This window comes from Tamandua tetradactyla, chromosome 1 (genome assembly GCF_023851605.1).
Source record: "Tamandua tetradactyla isolate mTamTet1 chromosome 1, mTamTet1.pri, whole genome shotgun sequence".
NCBI classification, from domain to species: Eukaryota; Metazoa; Chordata; class Mammalia; order Pilosa; family Myrmecophagidae; genus Tamandua; species Tamandua tetradactyla.
Window position 1 is genome coordinate 55,116,829 of NC_135327.1, and position 21,781 is coordinate 55,138,609.

Sequence of the window (21,781 nt, forward strand, 5' to 3'; positions counted from 1 at the left end):
ATCATCTGCTAGCTTCTTCTCCTAGTTTCCTGTTTCATGAAGCTCCCCGGGAGGCATTTTGCTGCTTCATCTCCAAGGGTCACTGGCTGGTGACTCTGTTTCGTGGTGCTATAGCATTCTCTGCTCTCCTCGAATCTCTCATTCTCCAAAATGTTTACTCTTTTATAGGACTACAGAAACAAATTAAGACCTACCCAAATGAGTGGAGACATGCCTCTACCTAATCCAGCTTAACAACCACTCTTTATTAAATCACATCTCCATGGAGATGATCTAATTAAAGTTTCAAGCACGGCTACCTTTACAAAATGGGATTAGGATTAAAACATCGCTTTTCTAGGGTACATACATCATTTCAAACCAGCACTCAGCCTGACTTCCCCAACTGCCCAATTCTGCCTTTCTGGTTCTCTGAAAGTCCTTGTGCCTGAAAGAACTCCCCAGTAGACTTCTGGCCTGCAAATGTCCTTCTCAGAGTCTGCTTTCTGGGGTACCCAACCATTTAGTCTGCTGGGGCTACCATAACAAAGTACTAAAAATTGGGTGGGTTGAAACAACATAAGTTGATTGCCTCATGGTTCTGGAGGCTGGAAGTCCAAAATCAAGGAGTTAGCAGGGCCATTCTTTCTTTGACATCCCTGGAGAAGAAATTGATCCATGTTTTTTTCTAGATTCTGGTGGTTTGGTAGCAACTGATGGCATTCTCCCCTCTGTCTCTCTGTCTGTCTGCATCCAAATTTCCTCTTCTTAAAGGGTACCAATGACCCCCAGAGAGATGACTCACCCTAAGAGAGATGATTTAAGTTTTCTTTATACCTGGGTCTTTGCCTTATACTCACCTCCCTTTGGTACATAGGTTACATTATGTCCACATTAACTGATAAAGAATGTGTGATACCTCTCAAAAGTCATCAGAAATGTTTTGTCTTCAATAAAGCCTGATGTCTTTCTGGGTTCATGCCTGCTGCCTTCTGTTGCTTGGAGCACAATATTTCTAGATTCCACTGTCCTCATGTTTCCCTTGGCATTAAATAAATTCCCAGGGTTATTGCCAGAATTCAAGTAAACAGCCATGACCTTAGTCTGAACTGAAAGGAAAAAAAAAAGAGAGAGATGGCCTCAGACAACCTTTTCTCCCCATTTTAATTCACAGACCTTTTAGTACATGACCCCGTAGGAATGCTTCATAAGATTTTTATATTCCTTACCCATGTGTTTTGAGCTAGAGCCTTGTAACCAGCCAGGAAAGACATGTAGGGGAAGGTCATTGATGTTATCATGCTGACAGACCTCCATCAGCTGTAGAGGGAGGTGAGCTGTGGAGCATGGGTGCCAACCAATCAAATGGATCCCAACCCATTTGAACAGATGCCTGTAAACAAGTCGTACTTGCTTATCCTGAAAGGATCCCACCGTACAGAGAGCTACAAAACTAACTCTACAGAAAACGTCAGTGGTAAGTGCTGTCATAGTTGGGTTTCCCCAAAAGCAAAACCTGCAAGAAGGATATGGGTATGAGGAGTTTATTTGGGAAGTGATCCTGGGAAGCAGACATGAGGAAGTGGGGAGAGTGAAACAGGGAAGGGAGAAGAATCAATACAAAGTGTGTTCAGGAGTTGGCAACTGGTTACCAACATGGGCCACTGAGACTCAATCCAGCTGGAGACCTTCTGAGGAACCGTGAAGAAAGCTCATCAGAACTGTTCCACCGGAGGATGGAGATGGTAGCATTTAACCACAGATCCCATCCTCCATTGGTTGAGCACTGTTGACAGGGGTGTCAACTCCCCTGCACTTTCAGATTGTGCTTGTATTTGACTAAGGGGCTTTACACTGTCTGGGAGAAAGCACTCTGTGTGTGCTTGATGAGGGATAAGAGTGATAGGCATGGAATCCAGTGGGTTGGGGGATGTGACATGCAACATCACAAACATCTGCTATAAATGCTTAATAAAAATATAAATGAAGGACGTCAAGATCGGTGCACACACACCCTAATCTTAGCTTGTGAAAGAGGACATATGCTTTTTGTCTGCCCTCATTCTTTCCTTTGAGGAGACACTTTTCCTTCCATTTCATTGTAATTGTAATTCTGCTTGTTCCATGGAGAAGGCAGAATAGTAGCTCCCAAATGTGTTTCAGTTCCATTCTCTGGATACTATGACTATATTAGGTTACATTGCAAAAAGAATTCATGTTGCTAATCAGCTGATCTCGAGATGGGGAGATTATCCTAGATTATCCGTGTGGGCCCAGTGTAATCTCAAGGGACCTTTTAAGTCAAAGAGGGAAACAGAGGAGTGAGAACCAGAGAGCAGGCAGCATGGAAAGAGATGTAGGTGGTCTCTAGAATCTGTAATAAGCATGGACATGAATTCTTTTCTAGAACCTCCAAGAAGGAATGCAGCCCTGCCAACACTTTGATTCTATTCCAGTGAGACACATTTCAGATTTCTGAACTCCAGAATTGTAAAATAATGAATTTTATTGTTTCAAGCCACTAAGTTTCTAGTAAATTGTTGTAGCAGTGATTTTTTTTTTAAGTAATGAAAATGGACACACTGTACATGATTTGATGAGTGTTGACCAGGCCAATCCCTCATCTACATGGGTAGGAACATGCCATTCTCCCAGTCCACAGTGATTCATCCAAGAACAAGCATGTAACCTAGGAAGGACCCGTCCTTGTCCCAGCCTGCTGAGAAAGATGCATTCTCTTTAGTTGGGATATGGCCTCTATGGTCCTTCCATTTAAAAGGCCCCTTGTGATTACATTGGATGGCAACTAAAGGGGTAAAAACACACAGTATTGCTACCTGCAAGAAGATTTTAAAAGTCTAGCCTGGAAGTGTCCCACTTTCCACTCACTAAACTGCCACTGGCCAGAACACAGCTCCACGGTCCTGCATTATTGCAAGGGAGGTTGAGGTCTGTGGGCAATAGGTCCCAGGAGGGAGAGGAAAGGGATCTCATGAATAGCTGGGCAGAATGCCCTGTAAATCTGAGTGAAATCTCACTCTTTCTAATCTAACTGGAAATTATGCTTATACTAATAGATTCACCATGAACATAATCACTTCTTTAAATAAGGTCTACTCAGATTCCACTCTCCAGGAAGAGTCCACCATGACCACCTCTTGAGCTCCTTGACCCAGAACCTTGTGTATCAGTATTTTTGTTTTAGCAGTATTTATCAAGAGAAGAGAAGGACAGCCTCTGGGGGCAGAGACAGGACGATCAGAAACATTCAAGGGACTTCTTCTGCCTACATGTGCACTCTCCCACAGATGACCCTATCTGTCCCCCATGAAGCCAGATCTCACTTACTGCATCTCGGTGCCAGGGTATCGGGAAGACAGACAGAGAACAAATGATTTACATTTATCACCCCACCACACAATCTGTCATGTGCCTCCTCTGCTCAGAAATCTTGGTTTTGGAATTACTGTTGCTTCAAGTCGGGCCGTGTCTCCTAGATCACAGCCATATTCAGCAAAGCCAACTACACACTATACAACAGGGTGTCAGATGACACTGTGAGCCTTTTTCTGGTGAGGACTCCTTTGGCAGTCTGGTAAAGTTTAGAGACCCCCTTCTATTCTAGTTTGTTAGCTGTCAGAATATAATATACTAGAAATGGAATGGCTTTTAAAAAGGGGTATTTAATAAGTTGCTAGTTTATAGTTCTAAGGCTATGAAAATGTCCCAATTAAAGCAAGTCTATAAAAACGTCCAAATCAAGGGACCAAGAGGTTACCTTCACTCAGGAAAGGCCGATGAAGCTCAAGGCTTCTCTCTCTCAAATGGAATGGCACATAGTGACATCTGCTACTTTCTCTCCATGCTTGTTTCATGGAGCAACCCAGGGGGTGTTTTCCTTCTTCATCTCCATAGGTCTCATGGCTGCATGGGCTCTGTAGTTCTCGTGGCTGTCTCTCATTTTCTCAAAATGTTTCCTCTTTGAAAGGATTTCACTAAACTAATCAAGACACACCTGGAATGGGTGGAGTCACATCTCCCTCTAATCCAAAGGGTAATACCAACAATTGGATGAGTCACATCTCCATGGAGATAACCTAATCAAGTTTCCAACCTAGAGTACTGAACAGGGATTAAAAGAAATGGTTGCCTGAGCCCCCAATCTTGGGGTTTGTTCATATAAAACTTAACCCCGCAAAGGATAGGCTAAGCCTACTTAAATTAGGCCCAAGAATCACCCCCAAGAAAACCTCTTTTGTTGCTCAGATGTGGCCTCTCTCTCAGCTAACATGACAAGCAAACTCACTGCCCTCCCTCTCTTTACATGGGATGTGACTCCAGGGGTGTGGACCTTCCCGGCAACGTGAGACAGAAATCCTAGAATGAACTGGGACTCAGCACCAAGGGATGCAATGTGACTGTGTGATTGTGAAAACCTTGTGTCTGATGCTCCTTTTATCTACCGTATGGACAGATGAGTAAAACATATGGATTAAAAATAAATATATAATAGGGGGAACATATATTAAAATAAATGTAGTAGATTGAAATGCTAGTGATCGATGAAAGGGAGGGGTAAAGGGTATTGCATGTTGAGGTACTCAGAATCAGTTGTCAATCTGGCCAGGTGAAGGCACCTAGTTCTGTTGCTGTGGACATGAGCCAATGGTACGTGAACCTCATCTGTTGCTCATTACATCTGCAGTCAGCTAGGAGGCATGACTGCTGCAATTAATGACATTTGACTTAATTGGCTGGTGCTTAAATGAGAGAGTACAACGTAGCACAGCCCAAGCAGCTCAGCATACCTCATCTCAGCACTTGCAGCTCAGCCCAGGCCTTCGGAGATGCAGAAAGAAATCACCCTGGGGAAAGTTGTTGGAACCCACGGGCCTGGAGGGAAGGCCAGCAGAGATCGCCTTGGGTCTTCCCACATAAGAAAGAACCTCAGCTGAAAGTTAGCTGCCTTTCCTCTGAAGAACTAACAAAATAAATCCCCTTTTATTAAAAACCAATCCGTCTCTGGTGTGTTGCATTCCGGCAGCTAGCAAACTAGAACACATGTAGTGATTGTTTTCTGTTTTCTTTTTATTTCGTTTTCTCAATTGATGTAAATATTCTAAGAAATGATCATGATGATGAACATACAACTATGTGATGGAAAAAAAAGATTGTCATATTGTATGTCGATTGGTTTTATTAATTAAAATTTTTTAAAAATAATAAAAATATGCCATTAGGCTCAAAAAAAAAAAACAGAAGAAAAGAAAAAAAAATGGTTGCTCCCACAAGACTGCATTAGGATTAAAACACGGCTTTTCTAGGGTGCATAATCCTTTCAAACCAGCACACCTTCCTAGAATACTGTTTTAAAATTCATAGAATAAAATACATAGGAATACAAAAGAAACCGATGACACTGAAATGCACTTATCCAAATATTTTTTAAATGTTTGATATAATCATAGATATGCCTCTTTACTAATACATTAAGATCTAACCACCAAAGTGAAAGCCACGATTTTGCAGAAGTGGTGTGTTTAAATAATATTTCCCAATATCTGCGATCTGAATGCATCTGTTCTTTACTAGTGCCAAAGTCACGATTCCTGCTGATACCACTGGGTTTGTTGCCCACATTTGTCACTGAAGACGAAGCTGAATTTCAGTTAGAAATGAGTGAAAACTGCGCAATGTTTCTTCTCCTGTCCAAGTCCTATGTCCTATATTCTATCACAAGGGGAAATTTGCTTCAACTCTTTAAGATGCAATGTCTTCACTGTAAATGGGATCAATTAGCAATATCCACGTCAAAATATTGTTATGAAAATTCATTTCACAGATATTTTCTGGTGCTTGCTACCAGGCTTTGTAATAAAATAGAATAGAAGGCAGATCTGGTACTTGCTCTCCGGGAGCTCACACCTTTGGGAAGGAAGGAAAAAGAGATGAATAACAAACAAGAGGCTGAGAGACAAAATAAGGAGAGGAGGTTTCTTTACATAGGATGGTGTAGAAATCACTGTTGGAGCCCAGCCCACGTCTCCTGGACCCACCAAATCCATCAACAACTGCCGTGAACAGCTGCCAGAAATACAACCAACTCAGTTCAGCTCTGTGTTGAGTGCACGGGAAGTGGGGGCACAAATGGCCCCAGGGGCAACCTTCAACCAATGGGAGATAGGCTTTGCAGATGAGTGCTCCATGTGCTCTGCTGGGATTCTGAGTGCCCCACTTGGTCTCTCAGTTGCCTAGAGCAGGAACCCACAAATTTGAAAGCTTCTCTCTCTTCTCTGATTCATGCTCCCCAGTTCTTCTCTGATACTTCCTGTGATCATCTTTATTTGGGGGGGGTGTTGGGGAAGGTATACATGGGCTGGGAATCGAACCTGGGACCCCCACATGGTAGGTGAGCTTCCATGCCCAGCAACAGAATGATTCTACCACTGAACCACCCGTGCAGCCCTGAACCCAATTCTTTTCTTTTCCTCACATAGTTGTATATTCATCATCATGATCATTTCTTAGAACATTTGCATCAATTCAGAAAAAGAAAAAGAAAAAAATTCATACATACCATACCCCTTACCCCTCCTTCTCATTGATTGCTAGTATTTCCATCTACCCAATATATTTTAGCCTTTGTTTTCCCTGTTTTTTTTATACCCCTTACAACTCCCTTCCATTGATCACTAGCGTTTCAATCTACAACATTTATTTTAACATATGTTCCCCCTATTATATATTTATTTTTAATCCATATGTTTTACTCATCTGTCCATACGGTAGATAAAAGGAGCATCAGACACAAGGTTTTCACAATCACACAGTCACATTGCAAAAGCTATATCATTATTCAATCATCTTCAAGAAACATGGCTACTGGAACACAGCTCCACATTTTCAGGCAGTTCCCTTCAGCCTCTCTGTTACGCCTTAACTAAAAAGGTGATATCTATTTATGTGTAAGAATAACCTCCAGGATAACCACTCGACTCTGTTTGGAATCTCTGAGCCATCAACACTTAATTTTGTCTCATTTCTCTCTTCCCCCTTTTGGTCGAGAGGGTTTTCTCAATCCCTTGATGCCGAGTCCCAACTCATTGTAGGATTTCTGTCTCACGTTGTCAGGGTGGTCCACACCCCTGGGAGTCATGTCCCACGTAGACAGGGGGAGGGTGGTGTGCTTTCCTGTTGGCTGGAGAGAGGTCTTAGGCCTAATTCTAAGTAGTCTTAGCCTATCCTTTGCAGGGATAAATTTCATGTGAACAAACCCCAAGATTGGGAGCTCAGCCTATTGCTTTGGTTGTCCCCATTGCTTGTGAGAATATCAGGAATTCTCCACATGGGGAAGTTGAATTTTCCCTCTTTCTTGCCATTCCCCCAAGGGGACTTTGCAAATAATTTTTTATTCACTGCTGAACCAAATTCTTGATCTCAGGACTGTTACTACCATGAATTTAATGTTTTCTTTAATATTCCTGTCACTTCCTGGGGCTGCCTTTTATAGTGTTTCTACCTGCCCTCAATCTGTACATTGTCTTTGCCAAATTTTTTCTGCTATTATTAAAAACATAAGCAGGCCCCACTTCTGCTAATTCAAGAGTCCTCCTGCTAGCAGTTCTAATGATCTGAAATCAATTCCTTTAACTAAGTTTGCCCTGCACTAGCCCTTTTGTTTTCTCAGTTTGAGAAAAGTCGTTAATCATCTAAATAGACATCAGACTGCAGAGAGAGATTTTCATTTCCTTATTTTCTTTACTACCCTCTGTAACTTCCTACTTTCTTCTACCTTCCTGGACTGAGATTAAAAGCACTGGCTTGGAGCCCATTTCCATTTTAAAACAAAGAAAGCCCTGTTTATGCTCAGGGTTTCTGATGCTCTTACATAAGGGTTTCAGCCTTCATGCTGTGTCCTTATGTTATACAAGCTGTTTTTATCAAGGTGCTTCCACACCCAGCCAGAGCATAATTGCAAAAATGTTAGAACTGTCGTCTTTCTGCACAGCCAGGGCATAAACACAGGATGCTAGGGATTAAGGGGCCATGATTTGTCCTCTACTTTCAAAGAAAATATCTGTGAGTGGTGGAACAATGAGTAATTTTCATTTTCTTCTATTTACTTTCCTGTATGATCCCCAATTTTATAATGATTATGTTTTACTTTTATAGTCAGAGAAAAATTTTAACAAGGGGTGCTTCTACTTTTTTTCATTTTAAAACTGTTTTAGGTTTAGAGAAATCACAGAATTTCTATATAGTCCCCCTGTACACACACACACACACACACACACACACACACACAGTTTGCCCAATTGTTAATGTCATACAATTGTTACAAGTGATGAACCAATACTGATGCAGTTTTAGTCACTGGTACCCGTTGTTTTCATTAGGGTTCCCTCTGCATGTAGGGTTCTAAGGATTTTGGCAAAGACATAATGTTATAAATCCACCATTACAGTGTCACACAGACTAGCTTTACTGCTCTAAAAGTGCCCTGTGCATTAATAAGGGGTTTCTTTAAAAAATAAAAAACATCAATTTTCCCATCAGCCTCTCCAATACCCTATCCAAGAAAAAAATCTCTTTTCTTCCTTAAAAGCCTTCAGCGGATTGGATTATCTCCTTGTGGGAGACACATCTTAGTTGATGGCAGATGTAATCAGCCAGAGATGCAATCAACTGACTGATGACTTAATATACCAGCCTTCGGGTTTATCAGCCAGCTACGAACTATCCTCGTAGCAACGGTCAGGCCAGTGCTTGCCTGACCAGACAACTGGGCATAATCACTTGGTCAAGTTGACACCAGAACCCAACCATCACAAGGAGGGTCCCCCAGAAGCAGGCGTGAGACAAGGACTTGCCCCTGGGCAGTGTTTAAGTGGGAAGTGATCCCAGGGCAGGCAGGGGAGAAAAGGGGATGAAGGTGGAGATGTGGGACAGAGAAGGGAAAGCAGCCAGTAGGGTGTGTTTTCAAGTGAGTGACCACCGAGAGGACTGGAGCTGCACCATTGGGACCTCTGGGAGCCAGTGTAGAAGCCCTCGACTGAGGGGAGAGGGAGTCAGGGTGTCTGTTATAGCACCTCCAGTAAGTTGGGGTTGACAGCCACCCCCTGGGCAGCTGTGGAAGGTCTGATCTGTCTTGGAAGGAGGGACCTTTTCTACCCAGGGCGTCCCCAATATCTCTGTTAGACGATTGCAGCTCTTCTCTTTGAAACTTAAAGCTAACCCTTGTTGAGTGTCTACTATGTGTTAGGCAATGTTCTAAACCTGCACTGTCCAAGACACCAGCTATTAGCCACATGTGGCTATGTAAATTTAAATTTCAATTAATTAAAATTAGATAAAATTAATAATTCAGTTTCTCAACACATTAACTGCATTTCAAGCACTCGATAATCGCATGTGGCTATCATATCAAATATGTCCATCAGTCCAGAAAGTTCTGCTGGACCGCACTATTCTAACTTACTTGTAACACCTTATTTAATCATCCCAACTCTTGTAAGGTAGGTTTTCCTATCATTTTAATTTTACTATTGAGGAAACCAAGGCCCAGGTCACAGAATAAAAATGGGAGGATCAGCAATAAAAACCCAGCAGACGGGTAAAACTCTATAGGGTTGAGGTCTCACAAATTTCACCCATCTCAGTGAGTTTGAAGCAGGTGAATGCTCTACAAGTCCCTTACTCTTCCCAATTTTTTCCTTTACTTCCCCTTTGCCTGCTCTGAGAATTTCCAGCTTCTCTAGGGATAAGGAAACTAACAAGGTAGATGTATGTGGAGTCTCCAAATATTCTGGTTCTTCTCTTTATTCCGGTTCTCCCTTTCCAAGCACATGCACTCCTTGTTAATGAGTGAACTATGTGATTTTTGCTGGCCAAAGATTAAGGAAAACAGCCACAGTCCAAGGTGGGGATTAACAGCCCATGCAGAGCTCTTTTCCTTCTCACTTCCAGCAAAATTCTAGGTGTTGGCTGCTCCATTAGCCTACACTCCAGCACAGAGCCCTAGTTCACTCATCATGGACATTAAGCCTCAGGCAATGATTTTGAGGCCAGAATCACAGCATAACCTGGCCCATGCTGACAGATACTTATATATATGCAAAAGATGGCAGGTCTAAGACAATTAGCCTCACAATGTGATCAGTATAGAGATTTAGAAATTGCAACGCATGATTTCAACTCTTCTTTCTGAAAGAAAGAATTTTAATATTTTTGCAACCAAAGCCCTGCAATTGATTGGATGCTCACACACCTAAGAGTAGTTACCATAGCTCTCTACTTAACTCATCAGGGAAATTGGATTTTATGCTGCACCTTCTTTTTGTCATTTGATACACATACAAGTTTAATGAATAGTCCACTTTTCTGATGAAGTAGATATTGAGTTGTCTCTTTAGAGTGACAAATAAAGCAAATCACATCATCTTGGAATCCAAGGGACACCATTAAATAAGCAATAGTGATAGCAGGGATAAAAATTCCAATATGGTGTAAATCCAAGCTTTAAAAGAGGTTTATTTCAGGCAAGTTCATTGAATTCGACTATCTATAACGAGTAGTGATCTTGATTACTGTGATTACTAAAGACAATAGAAGTTCTTGAAAGGGATGGTAAGTATCTCTATGTGTAGTTTCTATTTTGAGTCCATTATTAATAGTCAATCCATTAATTAACCAATGTGAGCCGACTTAGAAGCAAGGCAGGAAACACGGAAGACATGTAGAACATAGCCCTTGTTCACAAGAAACTTACAGTCTATGTGAGACCAAAGTAAAATGGATAAAATAAGAGTGAACCATGCACAATGGTAAAAATATGCATGCTGTCTGCAGCGTCACTTGCTTAGACCACAGCATTATTGCATAGTTTGTATTCTTCCATGACAGCTTACATTATTAGCTCAACTACTTCATGCCTCCCTTACTCATGCCATTTTCCGTGTAAATTTGTCACTTTTCCCTCTAAACAGATGGGGTCTATTTCCCCATCCTTTAACTTTGGGTTTGTCCATGTGATTTACTTTGGCCTATGGAACATGGGAAGAAATTACAATAGCCAGTTCTGGGCCCAGACCTCAAGAAGCCACATGGGTTTCTGCTTGCCCCTCTGCCATACAATGAGAAGAACATGCATTATTGTGAAAGTAAAGAGACAGCCTATAGAAAAGGACAGAATATTTGGATGCCACATATCCATAATATGTTTAACATCCAGAATACAGGAAGAAATCCTACACCTCAATAACAAAAAGGCAAACAATCCTATTTAAAACTGGGAAAATATGTGAATAGACATTTTTTCAAAGAAGTTATGCAAATGGCCAATAAGTGCATGAAAAAATGCTCAACATAATTAGCCATTAGGGAAATATAAATCAAAACCACAATGAGATACCATTTCACAACCACTCAAATGACTACTACTTGCTTTTAAAGAAAGTAAAATGAGTGTTGGAGAGGATGTGGAGAAATAGGAACACTCATTTACTGTTGGTGGAAATCTAAACAGCGGAGCTGCTGTGGAAGACAGTTTGGCAGTTTCTCAGAAAGTTAAGCATAGAATTACCATATGACCCAGCAATCCCACTTCTAGGTACATGTGCTGGTTCGAAAGGATGTATGCCCCCTAGAAAAGCCATGTTTTAATCAAAATCCCATTTCATAAAAGTAGAATAATCCCTATTCAATACTGTATGTTTGAAACTGTAATCAGATCATCTCCCTGGATAATGTGATTTAGTCAAGAGTGGTTGTTAAACTGGATTAGGTGATGACATGTCTCCACCCATTTGTGTGGGTCTTGATTGGTTTATTGGAGTCCTATAAAAGAGGAAACATTTTGGAGAATGGGAGATTCAGAGAGGGCAGAGAAGAATAACATAGCCACAAGAAACAGAGTTCACCAGCCAGCGACCTTTGGAGATCAAGAAGGAAAATGCCTCCCAGGGAGCTTCATGAAACAGGAAGCCAGGAGAAGAAGCTAGCAGATGATGCCGTGTTCACCATGTGCCCTTCCAGATGAGAGAGGAACCCTGAAAGTGTTCACCATGTGCCTGTCTAGATGAGAGAGAAACTCTGACTGTGTTCGCCATGTGCCCTTCCACTTGAGAAAGAAACCCTGAACTTCATCAGCCTTCTTGAACCAAGGTATCTTTCTCTGGATGCCTTTGATTGGACATTTCTATAGACTTGCTTTAATTGGGACATTTTCTTGGCTTTAGAACTGTAAACTAGCAACTTATTAAATTCTCCTTTTAAAAGGCCATTCTGTTTCTGGTATATTGCATTCCAGCAGCTAGCAAACTAGAACAGTACACATCCAAAACAATTGAAACCAGGGACTTGAACAGATATTTGCACACCAATGTATCCACTTGCAACCCATCTTCATCAACAGATGAATGGATAAACAAAATGTGTGTGTGTGTGTGTATGCACATGTGTGTGTAATATTATTCAACTGTAAAAAGGAATGAAGTTCTGATACATGTGACAATCTGAATAAACTTTGAAAACATCATGTTAAGTGGAATAAGCCAGACATAGGTCACATATTGTATGATAGTACTGATATGAAACAGTTGAAATTAGCAAATTCATAGAATCAGAAACCAGACTACAAGTTACCAGGGGAAGGGGAAGGGTAGAGAATGGGAGTTAAAGCTTAATTGGCACAAAAAAATAAGAACAATAAAAAAAATACTTAATTGGTACAGAGTTTCCATTTGGGATAATGGAAAAGTTTTGGTAATGGATGGTAGTGACCGTAGCACAACATTGTGCATGAAATTAACACCCCTGAATTATATATTTGAATGTGGTTAAAAGGGGAAATTTTAGGCTGTATAGCTATTATTAGAATAAAATTTTAAAAAACTGATAGGACTGTACAACACAGTGAACCCCAATGTACACTAGAGATTATAGTTAATAGTATAATTATAATAATATTTTTCCTCAATTGTAACAAAGTTAACACATTAATGCAAATTGTTAGTAATAGGGAAAACTGAGTGTGGGAGGTATATGGGAACTCTGTATTTTCTGCATGATTTTTCTGTAAGCCTACAACTCATCTAAAAAATAAAAAATAAAAAAAGAATATGCACAAGTTAGCTCATAATTCCCAAAAGGAGGGTGAGAGGTAAATGGAACTGAGTCGAGTCACCCCAACTGAGTCAGCTGAGATCAGTTGCCACTCAGCCAACTCTCAGACTCATAAGCAAAATAAATAATTTGTGTTGCATGCTCTGGAGACTGTGGGGATGGTTACACAGTCATAGATACACACTCTATGTTGGGTACAGCTGACTCTCAAAGCTCCTATATTGCTTTGCTGCACTTAGTTATTCATATTTGTATCTCTTCTACTGTACTGTGAAATCCCATTGGGCAGAAAATGTGTTGTTTTCATCTTTCCATCCTTGTCACCCAAGCTATGTCTGCTATGCCATGTATATTCAATATACATTTACTGAGTAAATGAATGGATTTTAAAAATGAGTGAATGAATAGAATTTGCTTATGGATTTTGGTTTTAAAATTGTCTTTGAAGTTCAAAAAAATTGAGTTACTCAGGGAAGAGGGGAGAAAGTATATGAAATTGCATTCAAATTTTTAAACACTGTATAAATGATTATAAAATTATGTTATACATTTATTAAGCAGTGTATAAAATTATTGTTACTAGGGCATGTACTATTATAACAGTATCTTTTATATCACCTTCCAAAAATCCTATCAGCCAGGCGGGCCACGGTGGCTCAGCAGGCAGAGTTCTTGCCTGCCATGCTGGAGACCTGGATTCATTTCCTGTTGCCCGTCCATGCAAAAAAAAACACAGAAAACCTATCAGCCAACATACAACTTACCCACCAAATAAAAGAACTTTTTCAGTAATTGATAGATCAAAAATATGCACTTTCAAAATCACTCAGTAGGTAGGAATTCTTTATTTGAACTCACAGGGAAAGGGATTTGATGGACCTGAAAGGTAATTTGCTCCAAGGGAAGTGTTTTCACCCATCCAGTGAGGATGTGTCTCTTCTCCCAAGACCAAGTCCTGGCACAGCAGAACACCATAACCCCTCAGAGAGGTTGTCTCAAGACAGACAAAACAGCAGAGGACACAGCAATCAAGTGAGTAGTTACACAGAATGACAAAACAATCTGCTTTCTACCTAGGCAAATGTGTAGAGATGTGGAAGGAATGTTCAATGGAATCTTCTCTTAAGTTGAAAAAAAAAAGTTTCAATGTAGCACAGTCACACTGTTATCTATTTTATTGGGGTAAAAGTAAATTTCATAGCACCCCTGAAATAAAAACATGGAAACTCACGAACATGGAAACTTAGAAAACTCATGGTTTTCTGAGCAGTTCTGCAATAGCTTGACAGCTGCTTGCCCTTCTTTTCCAGAGTGTTAAACTGGCCCATGTCCATAACTGAATTTAAATTGAAAGGATAATGTAGATTGAAGCAAAAAAAAAAAAAAAATCACTGATGATGAAAGCAAATGTCAAAGTATTGACATTTTTGTTTTATAATTTCAGAGAAGTATCTTCCTTTCCATATTACTCTTTATTTAATAACCACTTAATGGAAGGTTAAAACAGAAATGATCTGAGACGAAAATAACTCACAAACTGTATTTTAATCAGGTCATATTCTCTGGTGGATTGGTTTGCCAAGCTGCTATCGCAAATACCAAACAATGGATTGGCTTCAATGACAAGTATTTATTGGTTCCTGAGTTTGGAGGGAAGAAGTTCAACTTCAAGATATCAGAGAGGCCATGCTTTCCCCAAAGATGTGGAATTCTGGTGCTGGCCACCGACATTCATTGGGGTTCCTTGACTTTCCTCTCTGCCTCATGCCACATAGTGATGTCTGTTCCTTTCTTTTGTCTGCTCTTCTGGGTTCCACTGACTTTCTGCCTTGGTTCTTAATCCTCCAGATAAACGCCCACACTTATTCAGTTGGGATACACCCTAACTAAAAGTAACAACTTCAAGACATCCTGTTTACAATGGGATTGCACACAGGAATTTGGATTAAGAACATGGCTAGGGGATGCAAGCGTAGTTCAGTGGTAGAATTCTTACCTGCCATGAGGGAGACCCAGGTTCGATTTCCAGACCACACACTTCCCAAACAAACAAACAAACAGAAATTCAACAAATGGTGCTGCAATAATGGGATACTCACATGGAAAAATAATGAAATGTGACCCCTGCCATACAGCATACAAAAAAAAAAAAAAGAACATGTCTAAAGTGGGGTACATAATTCAAACTACAACATCTGGTTTGTTTTATAAAATAATACTTGGATCTGGTTTGTTTTATAAAATAATACTTGGAGATGGTAAAACAAACAAAAGCAAAACACTAAAAGTTATATACTGGAAAAATAAATCTATTTCCCACCCCAAACATGAAATCCTTTGTCTCCTCCCCAGAAGCAACCAGTATTTCAAGTTTCTAGAACATCATCTCTAAAATAATCCATGCACACATAGTTTTTTTGTTTTTTACATGGGCAGGCACCGGAAACCGAACCCAGGTCCTCGGGCATGGCAGGCAAGCACTCTTACCTGCTGAGCCACCATGGCCCGCCCCACACATAGTATTTTATCTTTTTAAATTTTAAAGAAATGGAAACTTTCCAATATCTGCTGTTTCATATCTTGCTTTTTTCATGTAGAAAAAAAATCTTGGCGCTTTGTTCTAGTTTGCTAGCTGCTGGAATGTAATATACCAGAAATGAAATGGCTTTTAAAAAGGGGAATTTAATAAGCTGCTAGTTTACATTCTAAGGCTGAGATAATGTCCCAATTACAACAAGTCTATAGAACTGCCCAAACAAAGGTATCCAGGGAAAGATACCTAGGTTCAAGAAAGCCGATGAAGTTCAAGGTCTCTCTCTCATCCGAGAAGGCACATGGTGAACACAGTCTGAGTTTCTTTCTTGGCTGGAAGGACACATGGTGAGCAAGGTGTCATCTGCTAGCTTTCTCTCCTGGCTTCCTGTTTCATGAAGCTCCCCAGGAGGCGTTTTCCTTCTTCATCTCCAAAGGTTGCTGGTTTGTGGACTCTCTGCTTTGTGTGCTGTAGCATTCTTTTGCTCTCTCTGAATCTCTCATTCTCCAAAATGTTTCGTCGTTTTTAGGACTACAGAAACTAATCAAGACCCGCCCAAATGAGTGGAGACACGCCTCTACCTAATCCAGTTTAACAACCACTCTTGATTAAATCACATCTCCAGGGAGATTATCTAATTACAGTTTCAAAGATACAATACGGAATAGGGATTAGAAGAAACGGCTGCCTTTACAAAATGGGATTAGGATTAAAACATGGCTTTTCTAGGGTCCATACATCATTTCAAACCAGCAGTCGCTTATTCCATTAGTGATTTGCATTTCAACAAGATTCCTCAAAAAACGATGAAAGCACTGGAAGCCAAGACTGTTCTGAGTCATTTTTTGTGAAATGGAGGAGCAACTTTCCTTCATGAAACTGTCCCAGCCTGTATCTTACTTGCAGGAGCTATACACGTGAAAACTGAAGGTATAGGAAATGTCATCTGGTTTGTTTTATAAAATAATACTTGGAGAAATCAGTTGAAGGTGTATCCTGTAATGACATCAATCTGTGAAGTTAGTTACATTAACAGGTTGTGCTTTGTGATAATAATTGGATGTCATGATTTCAAAGTCGCTGTTGGAGATTATGAAGCACAGGAAGGGAAAGAGCACTTTAGCACAGAAATGCAAATTAAATAACAAGATATGATTTCAGAGCCATTAGATTGGCAAAAGTTTTCAGTTTTTGAAATGCTAGTGATCAATGAAAGGGAGGGGTAAGGGGTATAGTATGTATGAATTTTTTTCTGTTTTCTTTTTATTTCTTTTTCTGAATAGATGCAAATGTTCCAAGAAATGATCATGATGATGAATATGCAACTATATGATGATATCATGAATTACTGATTATATATGTAGAACGGAATGATCAAAAGTTAAGAATGTTTGCGTTTGTTTGGTGGTTTTTTAATATTTAAAAAAAATTTTAATTAATAATAAAAAAATAGAATGGTGAATGAAAAAAAGCAAGTTGCAAAAGCACATGTAAAATGTGATACCATTTGTGGTAAACAAAATAATGCACACACCACCCTCCCGTGCCAAAGATATCCATGTCCTATTTCCTGGAAGCAGTGAATATGCTATTTTATATGCCAAAAGGGACTTTGCAGCGGTGATTAAAATAAGGATTTTGAGATTGGGAGATTATCCTGGATTATTTGGGTGGATCCAATGAGATCACAAGGGTCCTTATAAGAGGAAGGCAGAAGGGTTAGAGTTAGAGAAGTTGGAAGATGATCCATTGTTGACTTTGAAGAAGGAGGAAGGGAACCATGAGCCAAGGAATGCAGGCAGCCTCTAGAAGCCAGTCAAGACAAGGGAGAGAATCTATCTACCTTAGAACCTCCAGAAGGCATGTAGCCCTGCCAACACCTCGATTTTAGGATTCCTGAAATCGAGGAGTCCTAAAATCGAGGAATTATTTTCTGGAGGAACCCAACATCCAGAAAATAAGTTTGAGTTGTTTTGACCTACTTTGCAGTAATTTGTTATAGCAACAATAGGAAACTAATCTATCATTTAAGTAAAAGTTTTTGCTTTGTTTTATTTATAGATAAGGACTCTCCAGTTGTAAGACCCACTCTCCCAGCTTCTCCACCATGACCCCAGGAGGCTTTATGGACTCCTTTAGTGAGCTCCCTCCCCTCTGGCTTTATTGGGTTCATCCAAAGGAAGGCACCAGCAGGTGTGAGGGCAGGAGAGGCAGGTTGAGTATTCATTTCTGGCCCCTCTTGGCCCACTCCCTCCCTGCAAGGCTGTGGGTTGGCAGAGGCTGCATTCATTCACTGAAGTGCACAGCTGCTGCCAGTAGCTCTCTCCTACGGTGGCAGGGTTTTCAGGGTTCTGTAGCTGCTACTTCCGCTTTCCCCTCCAAGCCTAGGTGTGGTAGCAGCTCCTTCCAGTCGCTAGCTCCAAGGTACATCACCATCCCTTACTGAATTCCCTTATCCCAGCCGACTTATTTGCAAATAGGACCTTTATTAAACTATCAAGTACCCCACTGGAATGTGCCTGCCAAGATCCTGATTAATGTACATATTTATGTGGGAAAATATAAAACTATGCTTGTTAATGATATACATTTACTTCAGGAGACAGGTCACATTTGCAAAAGTAGAAGATTTATAAGATTCTACAAAGGTTCCATGCACTAGGGTTACTTTCCAGAAAACTACAACCTCCAGATAGGTCCCCAAACCAGATAAGTCCTGAAACCTAGAGGGCCCAGCCTTTCCAGAACATCAACTAGTTCCATCTCCTTATTCCGTATTATCAACAGCCCCTTCCAAAATAAGAAAAGTTAGAATAGGCATAGCCTAAATACCCCTAAAGAGTGGGAGAAAGATCAAAGGTGATGGTGGAGTTACGCAGAGAAGGTAGGGTCTAACAAATGAGTATGAGTGCTGAATCATTATATTGATGCTTCTTTTAGTCTCCAGTATCTTAGAGCAGCTAGAAGTAAAAACCTAAAATTGTGGAATTGTAACCCAATTCTACAACTCTGAAATCTGTTCTACAACTGATTATTATGCTGTATTTATAAATTTATTGCTTTTTTGTATATGTGTTATTTTTCACAAAAAAGGACAACAAAAATCGATTGTGATGATGAAAAATATTTATTCCTTCTGGCCTCCAGTGTTCTAGAGCAGCTAGAAGGAAAACTCTGAGATGATGGTATGGTAGCCCATGACAAACTCTGGGATCTGTCCTGTAAATGCTAGTTGAAGAGTGCTTTGAAAACTACTTCTTTTTTCTTTCCTTGCTTTCTATATATTATACAATTAAAAAAAAAGGAAGTAGAAGAAAGGATTGGGGTGGGGGTGGGACCTTTACCTGTTTTGTAACTTTTTTTCATCTTTTTTTAAAAAATAAATAGAAGAGATCACAACAGAAGCTACTATGCAAAAATATTTGTCAGTTAAACCTGGCTGGTTGATATACAAGTATCGTATTATTATAATTTTTATTGAAAAAAAAGTTTGATTTCTTATAACAATGAGTTTTAGAAAGTGAATGCTTTCTCACTCAGCCATTCAGGATGACCCAAGAGGATCATATGAGGCCAGAGGCAAATTGTCCTTCAGGGAAAGTTCATCTCTGACACCCAGGATCCTCTCTTCACCAGCACCTCTTCCAAAGACACACGATAGTTCTGCACGATTGGGTAAGGCAGTCCACCCTCTTTCCTGGAAGCTGTAGGAAAGTGCAGAACTGCAATTAGAACCGGGGCACTTGAGGAGAAGCAACCTAGAATTCACCCCTCTTCAACCCTGGGACGCGTCATGTGAGTGACAGGTGAGGGTTAGGACAGAACGTTCGTAGCGTGTTCTACAAATTGTTCTTGTTAATCAAGCCCTAACCTCAGCTGTTTCCACGTTGCTAAGGAAGTTGCCGATGCAGGGAACATAGACACAAACAGTACTGAAAGTCGCACGACCATTCACATCCTTAAGTAAAGTGCTTGTTGTTCCTAAATTTTAGAGGCTAGAGATAAAGTCCACGTTGTGTTGCCTGAGATGCAGCTGTGTGTGTGAAAGATTTTAAAATATTTTGATTACTTTCTATTGTCTTTACACAAGTTACATTTAGTGCTATAAGAATGTAAATAATACTGATGCATGGAGCTGACAGGACAAGTCCCCTTCATTACCTCACCCAGGCCCCGCCTTTCCACAACAGTGAACCCTGCTATTAAAGAGGCATGTTTTCTCCTGGAACATTTTCTGTGCATGTACAGACATGTAACATGTAGAAATATTATTTTTAATATGAATTTTATGAAACCATACTTGGTGTTCTGCAACTTGCTTATCTTATATAATAATATGTAATAAGAATTGGCATTTATTGGTAACTTTCTATGAGCCAGGTACTATTCAAGATGCTTTACATGTATTGACCCATTTCAATGATCATAAACCCAAAGGAGGCACATACTATTATTTCTCCCATTTACAGATGGGGCAACTGATACTAGACAGCTTAAGTGGCTTAGCCGAGTCTTACAGCCTGGAAGTGGCCATGCCATGATTTGAACCGAGGCAGGTTTGGGTTAGTCTCGCCGTTTTCCCCTGTGTTATGGTGCCCCCATCTTGAAGATCTTGCCATATCACTGCAGATAGACCTTCCTAAATCTTTTTAGGTGTTTCATAGTGTTCAATAGAATGGGTAACCATGAACCATTGTCCAACATTTGTGTTGCTTCAAGTGTTGTCTGATCCATGTCTGGGCTAGAGACCTAAAACTGGAACTGCTGGATCAAAGGGTGTGCACACTAAATTCTTTTTGGAAAGGGTCCTGATTTTCAGTTCCTCCTAGATGCTAGGTACTATAAGTTTTTAATTTTTTTAAAGAGTGCATACCCTCACAAACTCTGGATGCTACCAATCTTTAAAATGCTTCCTAATCTGATAGGCTAAAAAAAATTTCATTGTTGTCATTTCTGTTTTCTTGGCTATTGCTGAGGTTGACGTCTTTTCATATGTTCATTGGGCATTTTTAGTACTACTTCTGTAACTTACCTTTTATCCAATTTTCTATTGGATTATTTGTCCTTTTCTTATTGGTTTGTATGATATATGTGTATAAAATGATTATAATTCTTTTTCTGCTATACATATTGCAAGTATTTCCTCTCAGTCTATCCCTTCCTTTTAAATTTGTATTGGCAATGTCTGACTCAAGAACTGTTTAATTTTTGTGAAAACAAACTCATCACTCATCTTTTTTTTGGTTTCTGTGGTCCTCACTCCCCACTTTTAGAACACCAGGGTTTCTTATAAAAAACAATATGTAAATATGCAATATATGTTCATTTGAGAAAATGTAGACACTACAAATAAGTAAAAATCTAATGTAATCTTATGCCCCAGATACAAAGATTGTTAATATTTTGGGTATTTCTATCACTATTTTAAGCATAAGAACATATACATGTTATGTACTATTTTTAAAGGAAAAATAGCATCACTTTTTAAAAGATTCTGATGAACTGCCTTTTAATATCTCATGAGCTATTCAAGACACTCGAGAGTGTACAATAATTATTATATACCAAGGACAGCACTGGGTCCTTACCAATCTGAGCTGAAGGAGCATAAAGGGGACTTTTCCCAGTGACTGGTAGAATCCGCCTCTTCTATTTCAAGGAAAGGGGGGATCCAGAGAGCACAGGGAACCCCATTTGTCCAGGATGCCTCTGCCCCCACCAGGACCAGGACCCTCTACCCACAGACCTGGTCACCCTCATGTTGGGGGTCCCTGAGCTCTCACCCTCCCTCCATCTATCCACCACAAGCCTCCTCTAAGCACTTAAGCCCCAAATGTCACCTGGAACTGTGCCTAAGCCCCAAATTCTCACGGGTCTCATTTGTGTCTTGTTGCAGGCACTAAAGAAGCTGAGAACAAGGTTTCCATTGTTTTCAAAGGGGACTCTTCACTGACTGAACTCCTGGGTTAGAAAAATACATGACTGAGCCACTAAAGTTAAAGATGGAGGGAATTTTTTAGTGGAAAAACAACCAAAACAATGCATTTGGGGAGCACTGTTTGGTTTTCAGATCCAACAACTGCACAAACATCACTATAACAAGAAGGAAAGAAAGCAATCATTCCTTGCTCCATTTTCACATTTTTA

The 21,781-nt window shown here is 40.1% G+C and overlaps 1 long non-coding RNA gene across 2 annotated transcripts in view; it reads left to right on the forward strand.

Moving 5' to 3' along the window:
- The first annotated feature begins 1,220 nt into the window (after nt 1-1,220).
- LOC143684371 (uncharacterized) overlaps nt 1,221-21,781 on the forward strand; it is a 52,210-nt gene continuing 31,649 nt past the window's right edge. Inside the window, exons 1-2 of one of the 2 annotated variants that reach the window (XR_013176019.1) lie at nt 1,221-1,456; nt 19,175-19,440. This is a non-coding gene — a long non-coding RNA (uncharacterized LOC143684371). The remainder of the gene's footprint in view (nt 1,457-19,174; nt 19,441-21,781) is intronic. The other variant, XR_013176018.1, reaches the window with a different exon arrangement.